This window comes from Megascapheus bottae, chromosome Y, assembly GCF_031878675.1.
Source record: "Megascapheus bottae isolate mThoBot1 chromosome Y, mThoBot2.hap1, whole genome shotgun sequence".
Classification (NCBI taxonomy): Eukaryota; Metazoa; Chordata; class Mammalia; order Rodentia; family Geomyidae; genus Megascapheus; species Megascapheus bottae.
Window position 1 is genome coordinate 8165636 of NC_143548.1, and position 21179 is coordinate 8186814.

Here is a 21179-nt window from a genome sequence, read left to right on the forward strand (position 1 = left end):
AGTGATCACTACTACACTGTTGGTAGGAGTACAAACCAACTCATCCAACCACTATGGAAAGCAGTGTGGCAGTGCCTCAAAAGGCTAAACATAGTGCTCCACTATGACCCAGCAATTCCACTACTTGGCATATACCCAACCATCCAGAAACAATTGCTAAATCCACTAGCACAATGATGTTCACTGCAGCACTATTTATCATAGCAAAGATATGGAACCAACCTAGATGTCTGTCAGTTGATGAATGGATCAACAAATGTGGTATTTGCACACAATGGAATTCTATGACATCGCCCCATTTGTTAGGAAATGGAAAGACTTAGAAAAAATTATATTAAGTGAAGTAAGTCAGACTCAAAGAAACTTAGGCTCAATGGTTTCCCTCATTTGCCATAATCAGTAGAAACCTTGGGCTCTCCTAGCAGAGATTTGCAATAGAACAAATCCTTGATACATAAGGCTATATAGTATGATGCTAATTGAAAGGACCTCTAGGATATGAAAACAAAAGCCATATAGCAAATGATTGTTGTTCTTAAGGTACTATGTTATCTCTCAGCTCTTTTGCTGTCCCTTGGTTATCTCATATTGTTACAGTATCTTACTTTGTTATCTGATATATTGAATATATTTGTATTTGGTTATTTGAAATTGGATAGGAAAGGAGGAAAAACAAAATGGGAGGTTGGGGGAAGGGTAATAAGGACCAAGACATGCGAAAGGTTATCAATGTATGTGAATTAATGTACCTTCTATCTGGCAAATATCATGTAACCCTTTTATTAATTACAATGAAAACATATCAAAAATAATTCATCACATCAACAGTACCAAGGAAATGAATCACATGATTGTCTCAATAGAGGCAGAAAAGGAATTTGAAACAATACAAGACCCCTTTATTGCTAAAAGCTCTGGAGAAACCAGGAGTCCATGGATTGTTCCTAAGTATAATAATAACAAACCTACAGCTAGCATTATACTTACTGTGTAAGTTATTTTCATAGTGTTAACAATATTTTCTATAATGACAATCCAACAAATTAAATAAAATCAGAGAAATGATAGAATAAAATATAGTGATAAAATTGTTCCAAATTATTATAGTTAAAGTAACTGGTAATTTTGAGATGTACTTTTGGGTATTGATGCTAGGGTTCCCTGCTTTCAAATCTCTACATGTACTTGTTTCCTGTGTACACTCCAACCCAAAGAGCTCTGAGAAAATGTATGCTTTGCCCACAATAATAGAAAGAAAAGTAATGAGAATTTCAATATCTCTGCTAGCTGAATTTTGCATTTTTGTACTTATTGAAGCACAGAGATATTTCTGTAACAATATTCAAAGAATATGCAAGGAATTTGTATTGAAATACTTCTAAGAAAATCCATACTGGAATAAGGAATGAAGGATGACAACATTTGTTTAGCAAATAGATAATCACTTAAACAAAGTAGACATGTTTGTATTTGTTCTGCCTGTGCTCTTGTTATTCTGAGATTGCAAATGGAGTCTATTACTAGTTCAGGACAAAATGCAGGTTACATTACATACTGTCACCTAAGACTTTTGTATAGGCATACAACAAGGCAAGATATTCTCCCACACTGTAGGCTGTATGTTGATCTTGCTAGCTATGTTCTTTGATATCCATAGCTCTGCAGGTTAAAGTAGTCCCTTTTGTCCAAGCATTCTTTAATTTCTTGTGTTTCTGCCTCTTTATTACAAACATTCTGACCCATGCCAAGGAGTCCTAGTGAATCTCTTACTCCTTCTTGTAAAGTCTTCAGAGTACCTAAGTTTACCTCAAGGTGTTCGATTCATTTGGAATTAATTTTGTTACAGAGTGACATAGAAGGATCCAACTTTTGTTTTCTGCATGTGCTTAAACACTGCAGTCAGCACTCTCTGTAAAACAGACTGACTTTATTCAACCCTATTTTTTTTTGCTTCCTAAGAAAATATTAAATATCCACAGATCGGTGGGTTGATTTCTGGGTGTTTCGTTTTATTCCTTTCATCCTCAGGCCGTTTTTATGCCATTTCTAAGATGTTCTAATTATTACTACAGTTCTGTCATGGAATCTGTAGTTTGTTATTGATATTACTTCAGAGCTGTTCTTTCTTCCTAGGTTTGTTTTTGCATTAAGAGGTCTTTTAATACTCCATATTAATTTTTGGATAGCTTATTCCATTTAATTAACAAAAGAAATTGAAATAATCGTGAGTATTGCATCGTATTTGGAGAAAGCCCTTGGCAGGATTGCCATTTTCTTCCTGTTAATTTTTCTAATACAGCGGCATTGACATTTATTCCATTTCTTAAGTTCAGTTGTGATTTCTTTATACTGAGTTTTATCATTTTCGTCAAAAAATGTCGCTGTTCAGTTAAATTGTAAGTATTTAATTTTCTTTGTGGTTATTGGAAAAGGAGTTGCTTTCCTGATTTCTGCATCCCTTGTTCTCTTTCTTGGCATATAGGAAAGCCATTCCTATTACACCCTGCAACCTTGCTGAGCTTTGTAATGAGCTCAAACAACTTGACAATGGAGTCTAAAAGCTTCTTTGAATACAGACACATGCCATCTGCAAAGAGGGATAGATTTGCGCCCCTTTTTTTCTTTTTGGACCCACTTTATATTTGCTTCTTGCCTTATTGCTCTGGCTAGGAATTCTAATATTATATTAAAAAGGAGTAGAGAGGATGGGCATCCTTGACTCATTCCTAATTTAAGAGGAAATGACTCTAGGTTTAAGTATTATGCTAGTTGTAGGCCTGTCATAAACAGGCTTTATTCTACTGAGGAATGTTCTATAAATTTCTAGTTTCTCCAGACGTTTTAATATCATAATATATTGGATCTCTGCATATGCTTTTTCTGCATCCACTGACATTATCATTGCTGTGCTAGTAGTAGCTTTAGTATGTTCTTGTTTCTGAACCAATGGAAAAATGCACAGTAGTGGAATTGTGGGGTTGTAGGGAAGATCTATATTTAGTCCTCTGAGGAATCACCATACTGCTTTCCATAGTTGTTGAAAAATTTACACTCTCACCTACAGTGTAGTGGCAATCCCTACTGACCACAAACCCGCCAACATTTCTTCTTGTATTTCTTGAACAACTGTGATGAGGTGGAATCTCAGAGTTATTTTCATTTATATTTCTTTTATGGCCAGAGATGTCAAGCATTTTTCATATATCTATCGGCCATTCTTATTTCACCTTCAGAGAAGTCTCTCTTTACAACTTTGGCCCATCTTTTAACTGAATGCTTGTTTCTTTGGAGATTTGTTTTGGAGAGTTTCATTTTTTTAGCTGTATATATATTTTAGATATGAGGCCTTTGACTGTTGTATGGTTAGTGAAAAATCTCCCACCCTTTGGTCTTTGGATTTTACTTGCTAGCTTTGTCTTTTGCCATACAGAAGCACTGCAATTGAAAGCAGTCCCATTTGCCCAAGCTATCTTTAATTTGTTGTGTATCTGTTTTTTTTAAGAAAGTTTTGATCTGTGCCAAGGAGGCCTACTGTATTTCCTGTTCATTCTTGTAAAGTTTTCAGCGTATCTTCTTTTTACCTTGAGGTCTTTTATCTATTTGGAATTAATTCTGGTGTAGGGTGCCATAGAAGAATCCATCTTCAATTTTCTGCAGGTGCTTAACCAGTTCTGCCAGCACCACTTGTTGAAGACACTGTCTTTCATCCATTTCTTTTGGCTCCCTTATCAAAGGAATTTTAATACCAAACTTTAAACTCTTTTACATAGCTATAGTAACCAAAAACAGCTTCGTACTGGCACAAGAATAGGCCTGAGGACCAATGGAATGTAACTGAATATCCAGAAATCAACCCATAGCCCAATGGCCACATAATCTTTGATAAAGCTGCATCTAGGTAATTCCTAACAGAGTATTACATTACCACAAAACCTAGATTCAAAGGTCTTATAGGATGAGACTAAATGAAAGGATCTCTAGGATATAGAAAAAAGAACTTTACATTGAGTGACTATTGTTCTTAATGTACTATGATTTTTTTCCTCTTTTGTTGCCTTTGGTTAATCTCATGTTGTTACTATATCTGACTGTGTGCCTGGTATATTGTATTTCATTATTTGAAATACAAAATGGTATGGGAGAATCCAGATGATTTGGAGGAGGTTGAAAGATGGGAAATTGTGAAAAAACATGAGAAGGAGTATAATGTATGAAAAGTAATGAACCTACTACCTGGTGAATGTAACTATAACTCCTTTATACATTACAATTATTTTTTTAAACTATCACTCTTTATTAGCCTTGGGCTAGGGGAATTTACTAATGTAAATTAGTAAGCATGAATGACGCACACACAGTACACATGCCAGGAGACAAGCTTAATTAGATCTCATTTATTTTTGCACACATGAGGAGTTATATAGTTCCAGCACCCCAATCTCATGAGGCTCCCTCAGCCAATAACCCAGCAGGGAGTTTAAGTAAGGCACTTGACACAGGTACTGACTGGTCCTTGGGGGGAGTGCAGGCAGCATGGACAGCTCATGACACATGACCCACAAGCTAGGCAGACATGCCTGTGGGTCACATCTCTATGTGGAGGAAGTGTGCTTCTACTTCTCCTCTAGCTGACTCAGCCAGATCTGACCAGCTCTACCCACACAACTGATTCATACACCAACATTTTTAAATATTGAATTTCCCTGTTTTCCTAGATATCCTCCTTTGAATCTGCTTGAAGAGAAGAAAATATGACTAAACATTAAAGCATTGACTATGTGTGTGCAAAGAAACCACAAAGAGGTTTGGGCATAAACAATTAGAAATAATGGGTGGTTTAGGAATGCAGTGGAGTTACAGAATTTGAAAACCGTACACAGCATTCCTCCACTGAATTCTGGCACATGTCTACCAAATTGTTCCCAAGAACAGAGAGTCAAATGAAGAAGGACCTTGTCTTCTGCCTTCACAGTGGAAATGAGTCAGTCCAAGGAGTTATGCAGGAGTGGGCCAAACTTCCGGGCTGGGCACACCGGAAGTGAGGATGATGAGCTGTGTCACAATCACGGTGACCCCACACAGGGACGGCAGGACAGAGAAGTAAAGTTTCCTAGGGGAAAACATCTTTCTGGGTCTGACTTTTCTGTATTGAAGATCAATTAGACAGAGAGTCACGACTAGTCATCTGAAAACACAAAGCGATTTCTTTCCTCTGGATGAAGGTGAAAAATCAGTTCTGTAATTCATTTTGCCCTGCCACATTCCCGATTTAATTAGGATTAAAGCATTGTATTCTTTCCTGGGGAACTAACATGTAAACTGTTTTGATAAGAATCATTTTTTTCCTGTGTGGTAATATGTATCCTTTCCTAGGAAGAAGTGATGGTTGAATGAACTGAAAATACATGTCAAAAATACATTTTAAAATACAACTTTCATGTTTATTTTCCAATGAATGTTTTATTTAATGTAAGTGCCTTAGATGGTGAATATAATAGGAATATTTCTCTTAAATACTTCCTTATATATACATATATATAAAACAGTGAATTAATCTTTTCTAGAACTTCAATTGAATATATATGGATCCTTTTATTAAACTGCTTAAACATCCTAGACCAAGTTTTACTCATGTCCCAATGAAAGTCAAAAGAGGAAAAGAATTCCTGACTTCACTAACACTGTTATTTTGTCAAAAATAAAAATAAATCACAGTACAATGATCATGAAACATCCTTTATTCAACATACATAAAATTTCATATTGAAAAATCAGGATTTTTCTTGTTCTCTCACAGTGTGGCTAGTTAAATGATGCACAATGTCCACTACGCAACAACATCATCCAAAAAAGAAAACTAGAATATTCAGGGCCAAAGGTCCATTTGTGTACTGTTCAACTGGATTTGAGGAAATTATTGGATAATGTCTTTTCTTCCAGATATACTGGTTGTTCTTTCAGTTTCCATCCTTTCATAATGAAATGGTTGCATAGAATTTTATTGTTGTTGTGTGTCCCGTCCAGCGGGATGTCAAGTAGGGCCAAGAACCTAGAGGGAGGAATGAAAGGGACAGAAGACATGAAGAAGACAGCAACACAAGCTTTCTGATCAAGCTGTGAATTTTACTTTTCACACAGGGGTTTATATGCCTCTTCAGGAGAGGCAAGAGGGGGTGGGGGTACTGCTCAGGGTAGGAGGTCCTATGGTAGGATGTTTGAATATCAACACAAGCAGGCATGTGTGTTGCTTAGTGACCTAATTACAAAATGTTGCCCTTAGGACAAGAAACTATGCAGGCACATTCTTACCCTTAGAGTTCAGGGAGGAGGAGAATGTTCCTGACATCTCCTCCATAAACCTTAAATTAAGTGAGGGGGGAGAATTTATGCAATATCTTTAACTGCAGGTGTGTATTCCTCGGGTAGGGATTACGGTTCCGCAGGGGGCCCCATAGTCCTCATACCCATTTAGCATCTCCCAGGTCTAGGCTGTTCAGTACTGGATGGAAAATTCCCATCACACATCCAGAGTCACCATAATGGCTGCAACCACCTAGGGGACTTTGAGTTTAGCACAGAATGTCCCATCACCAAGAGTTTTTCCAGTCCTCTCAGGAAATGGCTGTGGGGTGGTAGTGGAATCAGGCAGGACAAAATATGTGGCAGCAGCCTCATCTCTTAGGAACTCCAATGGAATATCACGCCTCCTGCTGGGTTGCCTGCAAATTTCTGTTTAAACTGGTAAAAGAAGCTTAACCTAAGGCCTCTCTTCGATGAATAATAACCAGATTTCCTTTAAATGAGGCTAGGATTCTCTAGACTGGTATAGAAGAATTGAAGTTGTAGCCATTGTCACTCCCCACAAGTGCAGTCTCCACTCTTGCACATTAGTTACTACTCTTTCCCATACCTCTAATTTATCCTGTCTCACTTTCCAAAAATGACTCTGGTCCTTTCACCTAAGGGGATTGATGGGAGGAAATTAAGCTTCTGTAACTTCTTAAAGCTGACTCAGGGGTGTTGTCTCTATCCTAGCTTGGGACCCTAAAAACTTAGCCTATTTTACCAAGAGGTTGCCAAGATTACATATCTGGAGTGATATTTTACTCCAAATTGGAGATCATATAACAACTGCACAAACTTTTTCTTTGGCTACAACAGTGTAGCTTACTTAGCACCCATTTGCAAAGGCATTTTCCTGAATGTATGGGGAACTTAATCCCTGAGACTCTAACTACACTTCAGTTGCCAGATCTAAACAGATCAGTAGGGATACAAGCCTCAGATCCACAAACTTTCCTGAATTTGGGGCTGGTGTCAAATCAAAATTTGCTCAGTTAGAACTTTAAACTAGCCACTATCATAGGTGATTGACCAGTTCCTGCCCAGTTATGAAAGGCACAGGCATTAGTAAGGCATGCTTACAAACTGTTCTATGACCTCCCAGCTCTGATTAATTTTGAGTGGCTAAGCAGGAGTGACTCTAGGATCTGACACCATCTCTGTCATCCAAGCAGAGGCTTTCTGCATCTGGATGCTTTATTTCTTTTGTTTCAGTAGTATCTCTCCACACAGGGATAAACATCCCATTGCCATTTCACTTTATTAGTTGCTGGACTTGAACTTGGGGCCTGGGCACTGTCACTCAACTCTCAGCTCAAGGCTAGCACCCTGCCATTTTGAGCTCCAAAGCAACTCTGCCCCAGCATTCTGCTGGCAGATTAGACACCACAGTCTCACAGGGACTTTGCTTTGCCTGGGCTGTTTGGAAACTGCAGCTGTCAGATCAATGAGTCCTACACAAGGCCATGTTACTCCAATTAAAGCAACAAGGTGGTCAACACAGAAATAGTCTCTAAGCATGATCTTACCTGGAATGTGGTAAGAGCCAAAGTTACATCTGAATAAGGATTGCTGTCCTTCTCCATGGGCCAGGTGGAGACTTACAAGAGCAGGGTAAATAGCAATTAAGCAATCATTTTGGAAGTCCTAATTTTCCCTTTTTCCTTTCTCTCTCTTTAAAACAAACATTTAGGACAACTTCATTTTCAAATTTTGCTCAGAAACCCATTGCCAATGTTCTTTAAAACTTTTACTGATATTTGCTTAAACAATTAACACTTTATCCTTTATTTGCATTTGAAGAATCTTTAAGGGCTCAAGGCACTCCCTTTGCCTTCAGGCATCCTAGGGCTCAAGCACTTTCTTTTTCTCCATGTCTCCTTGGGCTCAAGGAATGCCCTTTGCCTTCAGGCCTCCTTTTAGAAGATGCAGTTATTTGTTTATTTTTTCTGGAGTTTAGGTTATTGCATAGAACTCCAATAACAGTTTAAACTCCAATAAGTTTTTCCTTAATGCAAGAACTACAAACATGCTTAGTACACCAAGAGTCTAAGTCTGAACTTAGTTTCTTTCTTTTTCTAAAGTACGTCCAATTGCAATCCAGTAGCATGAAATCAAATTATAAACTTTTAAACATTCTTTAAAAACTCTTTTCCCCACTAATCACATCACCTCTGACATTAATAAACAAATTGTGATACTTATCTCCAGATCGTAACTCAAGGTAATAAATTCCAAATTCCCTAATACCTCTGTGCTAAACAGTTACAATGTTTAAAAGAGGAACTGGTAAAAAAATACTTTTTCTACTTTAGAAATACTTTTTTCCCAGTTTCTCTTTAAAACAATGCAATAATCTTTTGAGACACTGTAAAACATTCAAACCTTTCTTGAAGTTTAGACTTAGATTTACCCAATTGCCTTTCTGTTTCAAATAGAACTCATCCATTGTTTTATACAGCATGCTGACAATTTAACCTTGAACATGTTCACTCATACCCATTCACACACACACATTCATACTCAAAGATCTTAAAGCACACAAAATTAATATCAGCTGTTCATTTTCTGGAAAATTTAGTATCATGAGGGGTTTTTTTTGCCAATCTTATTCTTGGAGGTGACAACCATGTTTTAAAACAAAGCTTTCTAACAAGGCAACTTAGCTGAAATTTGTTCTTCCAGAGCTTGTTTCTGATATCAGACATATTAATTTTTGCAGATGAAAGTTGGGTGGGAGCCTTAAACCTAGGAGAACTAAGACTGAAGTCTGTGTCCTGCCACCAACTGTCTCCACACTGTCACTTCAGCAGGTTGTTAGGAAAAAGGAAACTAGACTAAGCCTTCAGCTGCTTGTCTGGCCTCGGCTCACCTAAATTGCAGCCAAGTGGGAGGGGCATACCAGGCCCTAGACCTACCTCTGGTGGGGACAAAACTTTTATTTTCCAGAAATAATGGCATCTCCCCATTCCTAAGGAAATGGAAATATTTGGAAAATAATCATAGTAATTGAAGTAACTCAGACTCAAAGTAGCACAGACTCCATAGCTTCTCTCATTTGTAATAATTAGTACACATCTAGGATTAGTACACATCTAAGTGTATCACAGTAGCTCAAAAGCTGTGTGCTTATGGTCATACAGGATGACACTAAACTAATTGAACTCTAGGATATGGAAACAAGAGGTTTACCTTTGTAATTGTTCTTCATGTATTATGTGAAATTACTTCTTTTCTTTCTTTTCACTTATGGTTGATCTCATACAATTTTTGTATCTGATCTTATTACCTGTATAACATATATATATACACACACATATATATATTGTTTATTTGTAATAGGGAAGGAAAGAGGGAAAAGATGAGATTGGGAGAATTTGAGTTGAGGGAAATGGGGACAAAAACCTGTGGAGTATCAAGGTTGGAGAAATACTTTATCCATTTCCTGATTATTGTAATTATAACCCCTCTATTAACCTGACAATAAAATAAAAATACTAATCACATTTATCAAATAATCAAAGCTCTGCAAAATACCTTCATTATTCACAGCAACCTAAGAGCCTTTAAAGTTTTTCAAATGGTATTCCAAGTATGTTGATTTTCTTCTACACAAGTAAGAATTTGTTTTGAATATGATGATATCTTTACTAATATTCACAAGGCTGCATACTGGTCAATAATAACTTTAGAATTTATTTTGTGCACTGAAGGAATTGAGGTGTAATTGGAATTCTTTCTCATATATGTATTTGCACAGAATGAGTATTCAGGCTTTTGCTATAATGTGTACAGTGAATTGGGTATTATGCAGTGTAAAGCAATTATACTAGCATTTTATCTTCTTGGTGTTATATGTAAATCACATTTTACTTAACAATAACCTCATTGACATGGTGTTCTTCATATGTAAACTCATGAGTGCATTTAGCACATCTATTTGCTTAAGTTAAATCAACACAGTCATAATAGTCATATTCTCTGTGCAGTCCATCACACGTTGAATCATGCTGACTCTGCAATAGAAATAAAAAGTTACTAGAGTGTCTATGAACTGAGGAGAAACCTTGTGAACATTTAGGGGACTACAATACTGAGTGATTGTTGTCCTTAATTTACTATGCTATCTCTCATCTCTTTTGCTGCCCCTTAGTTATCTCATATGGTTACAGTGTTTCACTTTGTTATCTGATATCTTGAATGTAAGCTTATTTGGTTATTTGAAGTCTGATAGAAAAGGGAGGAAAACAAGATGATGGGCAGGGGTTGAGGGAGCGAAATGGGGACCAAGACATGAGAAAGGATATCAATGTATGTGAAGTAATGCATCTTCTATCTGGTGATTAAAATGTAACCCTTCTATTAATCACTATATATATATATATATATATATATATATATACTTACATTCTCCAGGTAGGTGAAAATCTTCTCAAACACTGACATTCCTTCTCACATTTTTTCCATATTTTTCTCTCTCCATCCCCTCCCAATAATCTTGTTTTGGTCTATTCAATGTCCTTGTTTTTTGAATATATATATATATATATATATATATATAATATACCAGGTAACAAAGTCAGATATAGTGACAATAGGATATTAACCGAAGGGCAGAAAGAGAGAAGAGAAATAATGTAATGCCTTAAGAACAAAAAAATCACAAGAGATAAAGATCCTCTTTCCACATTCTAGACATCCTTTCATTTAGTCTCATCCTATATAACCTATGTACCTAGTTTTGCACTATTGAAATCCTCCAATAGGAGAGTGTTGGATATATAATAATTATTACAAGTGAGGGAAACCATTGAGCCTATGTTTCTTTGGGTCTGGCTTACTTCAGTAAATATGATTTTTTTCCAAGTCTTTCCATTTCCTTACAAATGAGGCAATGTCATTTTTCTATGGAATTCTTTGGCAGCATATATATAAGTACCATATCTTCTTGACCCAATCATCTAATGAGGAGCATCTTCCTTAGTTCATCATTTCCAGTTTACCCTTTCTAGGGTACATTATTTCATCTGTAATTTTTTTATTGTAATTAGTAAAACGGTTACATGATATTTGCCAGATAGAAGGTGCATTAATTCACATACATTGATACCATTTCACATGTCTTGGTACCCGTATCCCCCCCCACACCTCCTACCTGTCTTGGTTTTCCCCCCTTCCCTATCAAATTTCAAATATCCAAATACAAATAAATTCAATAAATCAGATAACAAGGTGAGATACTATACCAATATGAGATAACCAAGGGACAGCAAAGGAGATGAGAGACAACATAGTACATTAAGGACAACAATCATTCATTATATGGCTTTTGTTTCACTATCCTGGAGGTCCTTTCAATTAGCTGCACATTATATGTCCTTATGTATCAAGATTTTGCTCTATTGCAAATCTCTGCTAGTAGAGCCCAAGGGAAACCATTGAGCCTAAGTTCCTTTGAGTCTGGCTTACTTCACTTAATATGATTTTTTCTAAGTCTTTCCATTTCCTAACAAATGGGGCAATGTCATTCTTTCTGACAGCAGCATAGAATTCCATTGTGCACAAATACCACAACTTGTTGATCCACTCATCGACTGAGGGACATCTAGGTTGGTTCCATATCTTTGCTATGGTGAATAGTGCTGCAATGAACATGGTTGTGCTAGTGGGTTTAGTATGTCCTTGTTTCTGGGTGGTTGGGTAAATGCCAAGTAGTGGAATTGCTGGGTCATAGGGGAGTTCTATGTTTAGCCTTTTGAGGCACTGCCACACTGCTTTCCATAGTGGTTGAACGAGTTTGCACTCCCACCAACAGTGTAGTAGTGATCCCTTCTGGCCACATCCCCTCCAGCATCTGTTGTCATTCGTTTTCCTGATCCTGGCCATTCTAACTGGAGTGAGGTGGAATCTTAGAGTTGTTTTGATTTGCATTTCTTTTATGACCAGAGATGTTGAGCATTTCTTCATGTGTCTATAGGCCATTTTTGTTTCTTCTTCAGAGAAGACTCTCTTCAAGTCTTTGGCCCATTTTTTAATGGGATGGTTGTTACTTTGGAGGTTAGTTTTGGAGTGATTCAATTTTTTGAGTTGTTGGTATATTTTAGATATGAGGCTTTTGTCCGTTGTTTGGTTGGTGAAGATCTTCTCCCACTCTGTATGCTTCCTGATTAGTTTACTAGCTATGTCCTTTGCCCTACAAAAGCTCTGCAGTTCATCTGTAATTTTTTTAAAGATTGCAAAAGTACTTAATTTCCTGGTTTCTCCTTCTCTTCTTCTTGTTCATATATGTAAAAGATTTGATTTTTGAGGAATAATTTTATATCCCATTATGTTACATTATGTATCAGCTTGAATAATTTGGGAATAGAGTCGGTAAGGCTCTTTTAGTACAGAATTCATTCCTCCACAAAGAGGGAACATTTCCCAATTTGCAATCAATTTTTATTTGCTTCTAGCTCTATTGGTCTAGCTAGGAATTGTAATACTATATTGAAGATGTATAGAGAGATTGGACATCCTTGTTTCACTCCTGACTTTAGAAAGGTTTGACCTTTCATCATTAAGTACAATGGTAGCTCTAGGTTTGACATGTACAGCTATTATTGTACTGAGTGGTGTTCCATAGATTACTAAATTATCTGGAGCAACTATCATAAAGGCTTGTTGGATTTCATCAAATACTGTTGCATCAATTGAGGTGACCATATGATTCTTGTCTTCCCTTCTGGTGAAATCATTAATCATATTAATTGACATAAGCAAATTGAACCAGTGATGCATCTCAGCAATGTCACATTGGATAACAGTATGAATTGTTGATGTGTTGTAGATGTTGATTTTGCATTCGTGTTCATTAAAGTAAGGAATCTACACTTGTCTTTCTTTGATGAGTCTTTTTCTGGCCTTGGAGTGAGGATTATACTTCCTTCAGAGAAAGCAATTGATGGAAAATTTAAAGTTTCAAATTCATTGAATGGATTGGGGACTGTTTGTGTGAGTTCTGTTTGACAGACTTTTACAATTAGGCTGGGAATTTATTAGATCCTGAGGTTACATGAAAGGTCTTTTACTAGCCTTTAAATTTCATTACTTCAAAAGTGTCTGTTCACTTGGTGTAGATATTTTCACTTTAATTTTGGTATATCAATATTTGCTAGAAATTATTCCATTTCTCCAGTTTCTCAAATTTGTTGCTATAATCATTTGAAAAGTTATTCTTTATTATATTCTGGATCTTGATGGATTCTGTCCTAATAATTCCATTGGTTGTGTCCTAATAATTCCAATGGTTCCATTGATTGTATTAATTTTTGTGTGTTTTATATATATACACCTTTGAGAATTTACTGTTTTTTTCAATTTTCTTGCTTTAGAAGGTTTTCTTCTTCCCTTAGCTGTGAATATGTGCTTAGCTGGGTACAGCATTCTTGTTTGGTAGGGCATGGCATATTCAATTACAGCTTTTTATTTCTTGTGTGGTTTCTAATTAGGGATTTGTTTTGTTTTGTTTTTTTGGTTCCTTTTCTTTGTAGTTTTTTTCCCCCTTCTCACTACCAGGTATAAGAATCCTTTCCATGATCTCTAATAATCCTGCATGCATTCTAATTGGTTGTGAGATGTCTTTTGCTGTTTTCTGTTTGGGCATATTTTTTTCTGAATTGGCTTGTCCTTTTGGATATTGGGGACATTCTCTGCAATGATTCCACTTGATATATTTTATATTCTGTTAGCGTCTTTCCTCAGACGCTCCTCAATACCAATTAGTCTTAAAATTAAGTTTTATGAATTTATGTTCCAGCCTTGGAGATCTGCCATATGTCTGATAGATAAAGATAAGAGCATTGCATGGAGATTCTGTGGATTTGTCCCAGTGGCCCTTCTCTGGGGATGGCCATCATCACCACAGCTGGAACTCGAGGCAAATTCACTACAGATTGTGCTCAAAACTGTCTTCTTAAGGAAACTGCTTAACTTTTCTCCCCTGGCCAAAATTTCTGTACTATTTTGGCTCACTTGTACACTACATCATGGAAACTATTTTGAGTCTTCTGGAACGCAGAAATCACATAATAGTCTGTAGAGAGCCATTGCAATCGCCATTACAAGATGGCGCTGGCATCCGCCTCCGTGGTTGTTTTTCTGAGTTGTTTATCTAAAAGTGTCCAGGAAGAGATGTGACTGTTCATGCCTTTAATGCGTGATAGGAAGTATGCATGTAGCCATATTGCTGTGTGTCCGGAGTGTGCTGGAGACATGCTTGTAGTTAATTGGATGTTAGTGTTAAGGAAATAATTGTGATTGGTTAATAAGCCTATTTAAGGTCTATGTTTGAGGAAGTTGGGGTCGACCCAGCATGGCTGTACTAGCTTGCTGAATAAACTGCTGCTCGAGAAGAAGTTATCTTTGTCGTGTCCTTCCTTGCCGGCCGAGGGAGTCACGACAGCTGGTGGCCCGTACGGGGACGCCCGTACGCCAAGACCTTCATTTCCAGCAGACTTCAGAACTCGAGGTGGTGCACCGGTAAGTTTCCCAGGTAAGGGAAACCAATTAAAGTCCCAGGTAAGGGGACCAAGTAAAGTCCTGGGGGAGCAGGACCAATTAAAGTCCCGGTAAGGGGGACCAAGTAAAGTCCTGGAAAAGGGGACCAAGTAAAGTCCCGGTAAGGGGGACCAAGTAAAGTCCTGGAAAAGGGGACCAATTAAAGTCCCGGTAAGGGGGACCAAGTAAAGTCCTGGAAAAGGGGACCAATTACTTCTGCTCTTTTCTCTAGATAAAGAAAGAGCGGGGAGAAGCTCCAGTTTTAAGATGGGAGCCTCAGAGTCATCTCAATTAGTTACAGCCTTGGACGCATTATTGCGTGCTAAGAATTTAAAAGTGAAACAAAGTACTTTGAGACTGTTCTTGTCAAATGTGGAGGAGGTAGCTCCTTGGTTTTCAGTCTCAGGAAATCTATCCTTGCCAGCTTGGGATAAATTAGGAAACGATTTAGATAGCGCTGACGAGAAGAGTAGACTGGGGCCTGGAGTGAAACCTATATGGAGGTTAGTCAGGAGTTGTTTGGCCGATGAGCGCTGCTCCGGCGCTCTAGTGGAAGGAAAAATAGCGCTGGAGGAATTTAAAGAAGAGAGAACGGCATCCAGGCAGAGTAGTGTGAAAAGTGAAAGGCATATACCCTCTATCTATCCACCACTGCCAAGAGATGGAGACTTGGCGGAGTCTGACCTTGAAGAGTTTCCCGCAGACCCAGGGCCATTGCCTCAATCAAGGTCGAAAAGGGAAGAACTTGGAGAAATGCCCAGTTTTTCAAGGACCCTGTATGGGTCCCTCAATAGCCCCTCCCGTCCGAGAAATTGGCAGCTGCCCATAATTTAGTAAAAGAACAGTTAAAATTAGGACATGTACGCCCCTCAGTGTTGCCTTGTAATACTCCTATATTTGTTATTAAAAAGAAATCTGGGAAATGGCGACTATTACATGATTTGCGAGCAATTAATAGTCAAATGCAAATCATGGGGCCTGTTCAGCGAGGACTGCCTTTACTTTCTACTTTGCCTCAAGAATGGCCCATAATTGTTCTGGATATAAAAAATTGCTTTTTTTCTATTCCTTTAAATAATAAGGATACTTGTAGGTTTGCATTTACCCTGCCCTCCATTAATCAAGAGAGCCCTGATAAGCGATTTGAATGGGTTGTGTTACCTCAGGGAATGGCCAATAGCCCCACTTTGTGTCAATTGTATGTACATGCAACTTTAATTCCTGTGCGGGAAAAGTTTTCATCAGTACGGTGTTTACACTATATGGATGATATTTTGTTGACTTCCAAAGATCAAAGGGTATTGAATGAGGCTTTTATTTTATTAATAAAGTGTCTGGAAAATAAAGGATTATTTATAGCCCCAGAAAAGGTACAGAAGAACAATATTGTACATTATTTGGGAAGTAGAATAACAGCCCAAAAAATTATTCCATTAAATTGGCAGTTGCGAAAAGACAATTTAAAGACCTTGAATGATTTCCAAAAACTTTTGGGAGATATAAATTGGATTCGAACCTCCCTGCCTATGAGTAATCAGGAGTTGCAACCTTTGTATGAGTTATTGCAAGGCCCATCAGGTTTGGATTCGCCTAGGGAATTAACCCCTGCAGCAAGAAAAGTTTTAGAAACTTTAGAAGAAAAGTTACAACTGGCCTTTCAAAAAAGAATAGAGTTGGGAAAAGAAATTTCTTTAGTTATTTTGGCTTCATCTCAACAGCCTACAGGGGTGTTGTGGCAGGATGGTCCCTTAGCATGGATTCATCCGAAAATATCTCCTGCAAAATCTATCGAGTATTATCGCACTGCTGTTGCCAATCTAGCTATTTTGGGAATAAAATTTAGCGTGCAGCATTTTGGCACTCAGCCCAATTTTCTTATAATTCCATATAACAGTCAGCAAATACAAGTTTTAAGCTCCACCTTTACTGAGTGGGCTGTTTTAATTTGTTCATTTACAGGAAAAATTGATAATCATTATCCAAAAAGTCCAATTTTGCAGTTTTTTAAGGAACACCCTATTATTTTCCCAGCTATTACTGCCAGACAACCTATACCTGGAGCCATCAATATTTTTACAGATGGTTCCAAGAATGGAATGGGAGCATATTTGGTTGAAGGCCAAGAGCCAGTTTTATGTCAGTTTCAGCCTGGATCAGCACAGAGAATAGAATTGCAGGTTGTAATTTCTGTTTTTAAAAATTGTCATTTTCCTTTTAATCTTATTTCTGATTCTGCATTTGTAGTTAATGCTTTGCAGTTTTTAGAAGCTGCAGGACCCATAAATAAAAATAGCACTGTATGTAATTTGTTTATTCAGTTGCAGGAATTAATTTGCGCTCATAGATCTCCCTTTTTTCCATTGCATATACGTGCTCACACTGGTTTACCTGGGCCCTTAAGTTTGGGCAATGATGTAGTGGATAAATGTACACATATGCAAATGGCCTTTGTTACTCTTACCCCGGAAATGCAGGCACAAGAATTTCATCATCAATTTCATGTTAATGCTCGCACCTTACAATCTCAATTTAAGCTGTCTCGACAGACAGCCAGACAAATTATTTTAAATTGCCCAAAATGTGTTACCCATCTTCCAGTTGTGCCATTAGGTGTTAATCCCCGTGGTTTACTTCCACTAAAAATTTGGCAAATGGATGTTACCCATGTTATGGAATTTGGAAAGTTAAAATATTTACACGTATCAACTGATACATGTTCTGGAATTATTCATGCTACCCCTTTGGGTGGAGAAACAGCTCATCATGTAATTACTCATTGCTTGGAAGCCTGGGCTTCCTGGGGAATGCCCTACTTATTAAAAACTAATAATGGCTCTGCCTATACTAGTAAACAATTTCTTGCCTTCTGCCAAACCATGGGAGTACAGATTTCTCATGGATTACCATATAATCCTCAAGGGCAAGGCATTGTGGAACGTGCTCATCGCACCTTAAAAATTTATTTACAAAAACAAAAAGAGGGAATTGGGAAGAATAGGACACCAAAAGAAAGAATTTCCTTAGCCCTTTTTACCATAAATTTTTTAAATTTGGACACTCAAGGCCACTCCGCTGTGGAGCGGCATACTATTCCAATTGTGGGACTATATAAAGGAATGGTAAAATGGAAAGATATATTAACAGGCCGATGGAATGGGCCAGACCCCGTGCTCTCCTGGGTACGAGGAGCTGTTTGTGTGTTTCCACAGAATTCACAAGATCCCATTTGGGTGCCGGAACGCCTGGTGAGAAAAGCGCAAGAAGATGGCCGCAAAGAAGATATTACTGATAATACTACTTTGTCCGCTGGTGGAGCCTCGCCTACTATGGGCAGTAATGAAGACCTTCCCACTTCCAATGCCTGTGACTAATACCTCCAGAGTGTTTCCATACCTTTTTACCAGTAGTAGGTCCTTGAAATTGCCATTTTTACCTTATAGTTATGAGAAAGGAAATTATTCGTTATCTGTAATGTTATCTTCATCCTTGTGTTTTACCCTGAATCAATTTTATAGTGATATTTGTTTATACTTACAAGAGCATAAGGTAGGAAAGTTTAATAGTACAGAATATCCTAGTGTTAAGAATGGGAATGTGACCAAAACTGTAGTGGTAGGATTTAGTGCTAGAATCCCTATATTTTCTTATAAAGCTTGGAACCCTCCTCCTCCCTTAGTGTATCCGAAATGTGTTAGTCCGTTGAATTGGCCCTGGGAATGGACAGGGTGTCAAAGCCCGCGATATTCCTCGATAGGATATGGATTTACCTTTTCTCCTAAAATTCATACTGCTGGAAATAGTACTTTTATTCATGAGTCTAAATTTAATTTTCAAGGTACTCGGGAAGATGCTGAAAATCCTTTTAATGCTTGGCTGTTATGTGGACAATTTGCCTGTACCACAGCAAATGCTTTGGGATTTATTCAAAAGGGAGAAATTTGGTACTGTAACTGCTCCGTTACAGTGAGTAATTCGGTTATACAGAAAGGAGCTGCCCTAGTAGGAGAAAGTTTAAATGTTACTTTGGAAGATAATTGTAAATTTAAGACTAAGTATAAAGCTAGTCCTGTATGTATTTGGCCCCCCTTTATGTTTTTAGTTTTTGAAAGTAATTGTATTGGAAATAATTCTTTATTGAATTGTTCTAGTTGTCCCTGCTTTTTAAGTCAGTGTTGGAATGCTAGTGAGTTTAATTCTGTTGTAGTTATGCGTTTGCCAACATTTATTCCTGTTCCTGTAGAAGTGTCTGAGAAGGATTTAATTGTGCGGTTGAAGAGACCTCGTCGTGATCTTGGAATCACTGCTTTGGTGGTCCTGGTTTCTTCATTACTCGCCACCGCCGCAGCCAGCGCAGCCGCGTTAGTCACCACAGTTCAGACCGCAACTACCGTGAATACCCTGTCCGAGGCGGTATCTCAAACTATGGACACGCAGTTACAGATTAACCAGCATTTGGCACACGGTGTCATGTTATTGAATCAAAGAGTGGACTTACTTCAGGAACAAGTTGATTTGATGTTTTCCTATGCTCAATTGTCTTGTGTGGGTATAGGCACTGGGTTGTGTATTACTTCTTTACCCTATTATAATTATTCTCGAGCAGCGAATTTGTCCAGACAATTAGGAAATATGTTGAGAGAATCTTGGTCCAAGGATTTTGAGAATTTAACCACTCAACTTCGCTATGAAATTATGATTGTAAATTCTACCCGTGTTAATATTGCTACAGTTGAAGATTTTGTAAATTGGATTTCCAACTCCTTTAATTGGATCAAAGAGTGGGCTGGATTTGTGTCTTTAATTGTAATATTATGTGTGAGTTTTGTTTTATTTTGTTGGTTTGTTGTAATCATGTATAGACAACTTCAGGCACAGAGGAGACGTGATAAGTATATTGTGAAACAAGCTCTTATTGCTCTGGAATCGAATCTCTCCCCCCAGGTTTGGCTGGGTATGCTGGATCAGTAGTCAAGGACGGGTAAGTGTAGAGATTGATCTTGGTATCAACCTAAGACAGACTCCGATACTTAAGCATTGGATGTTGATGACGGGTAAGAACCAAGAGGCATCTCTCCAACCTAAGACAGGCATGATCCCTTACCTTCTTAAGAGCAAGAGGGACGTCCGAAGGTTCGGCCGGCCTCCGGATTTCCACTCTGCTTTTGTTTTATTTTGGCCAAAAGAAAAAAGGGGGAGATGTAGAGAGCCATTGCAATCGCCATTACAAGATGGCGCTGGCATCCGCCTCCGTGGTTGTTTTTCTGAGTTGTTTATCTAAAAGTGTCCAGGAAGAGATGTGACTGTTCATGCCTTTAATGCGTGATCGGAAGTATGCATGTAGCCATATTGCTGTGTGTCCGGAGTGTGCTGGAGACATGCTTGTAGTTAATTGGATGTTAGTGTTAAGGAAATAATTGTGATTGGTTAATAAGCCTATTTAAGGTCTATGTTTGAGGAAGTTGGGGTCGACCCAGCATGGCTGTACTAGCTTGCTGAATAAACTGCTGCTCGAGAAGAAGTTATCTTTGTCGTGTCCTTCCTTGCCGGCCGAGGGAGTCACGACAATAGTCAATGTGTACATTCTTCAACATAAAAAACATCTACCTCCAAATATACTGCGTATAGACCATATTAGCACAGCCATTGTGCTTATGGAAAAAACTGTAAAAATAATGAGGTTAAAAGTGAACAGCTATAAAATTCAGACTTAAATGTGAGTCACAGTTGTGAAGTCCATCTTTGTGCTGGCACAAATGAAATCACCCAAAGTTAGAATATCAGTTCAAACTTTGTAGTGCAAAATATGTGACTTTATTCACAACAATTTGTTTGTCAACTTCCAGTACAACTTTTCATGTACAATAAGCTGTACAGACCATCCTTTGCAAAGGATTATGAAAAAGTCACTCTCTCCACCGGGCCCTTGTTGAGGTATGGATAACATAAGAAGAATCACTATTTGAGACACCTATTGGGATTTTATTTGGTCATTCCTAGGTTTTGAGTACTGCGTTGGGCACTGTGTATGAGCTTGACAACTCAAGCCCAGCCACAGAACACCTTCCAATTTTCTGACATTAAATTGGAGATAAGAATCTCAAAGACTTGGGTGGGTGCACTTCTCTGAAATCAAATCATCAGATCTTAGGCTCCTGCGTAGGTAGTATTATGGTGGTGAGTCCCTGAAGCCCAGCTTACATTTAGTATTGTGTGAGTAGTATATTTTCTAATGAAATTAGTGAGTATTGGTAGATTTTTGAAATAAAACTCCATTCAACTCTTTCAGCTTCCATATATAT

General features: G+C 37.9%; 1 long non-coding RNA gene across 1 annotated transcript; it reads left to right on the forward strand.

The window, feature by feature from the left end:
- Window positions 1-14771: 14771 nt before the first annotated feature.
- LOC150040274 (uncharacterized) lies at window positions 14772-20398 on the forward strand. The gene is made up of 2 exons (XR_016534013.1): window positions 14772-14875; window positions 18090-20398. It is a non-coding gene; the product is annotated as an uncharacterized LOC150040274 (long non-coding RNA).
- Window positions 20399-21179: the final 781 nt, after the last annotated feature.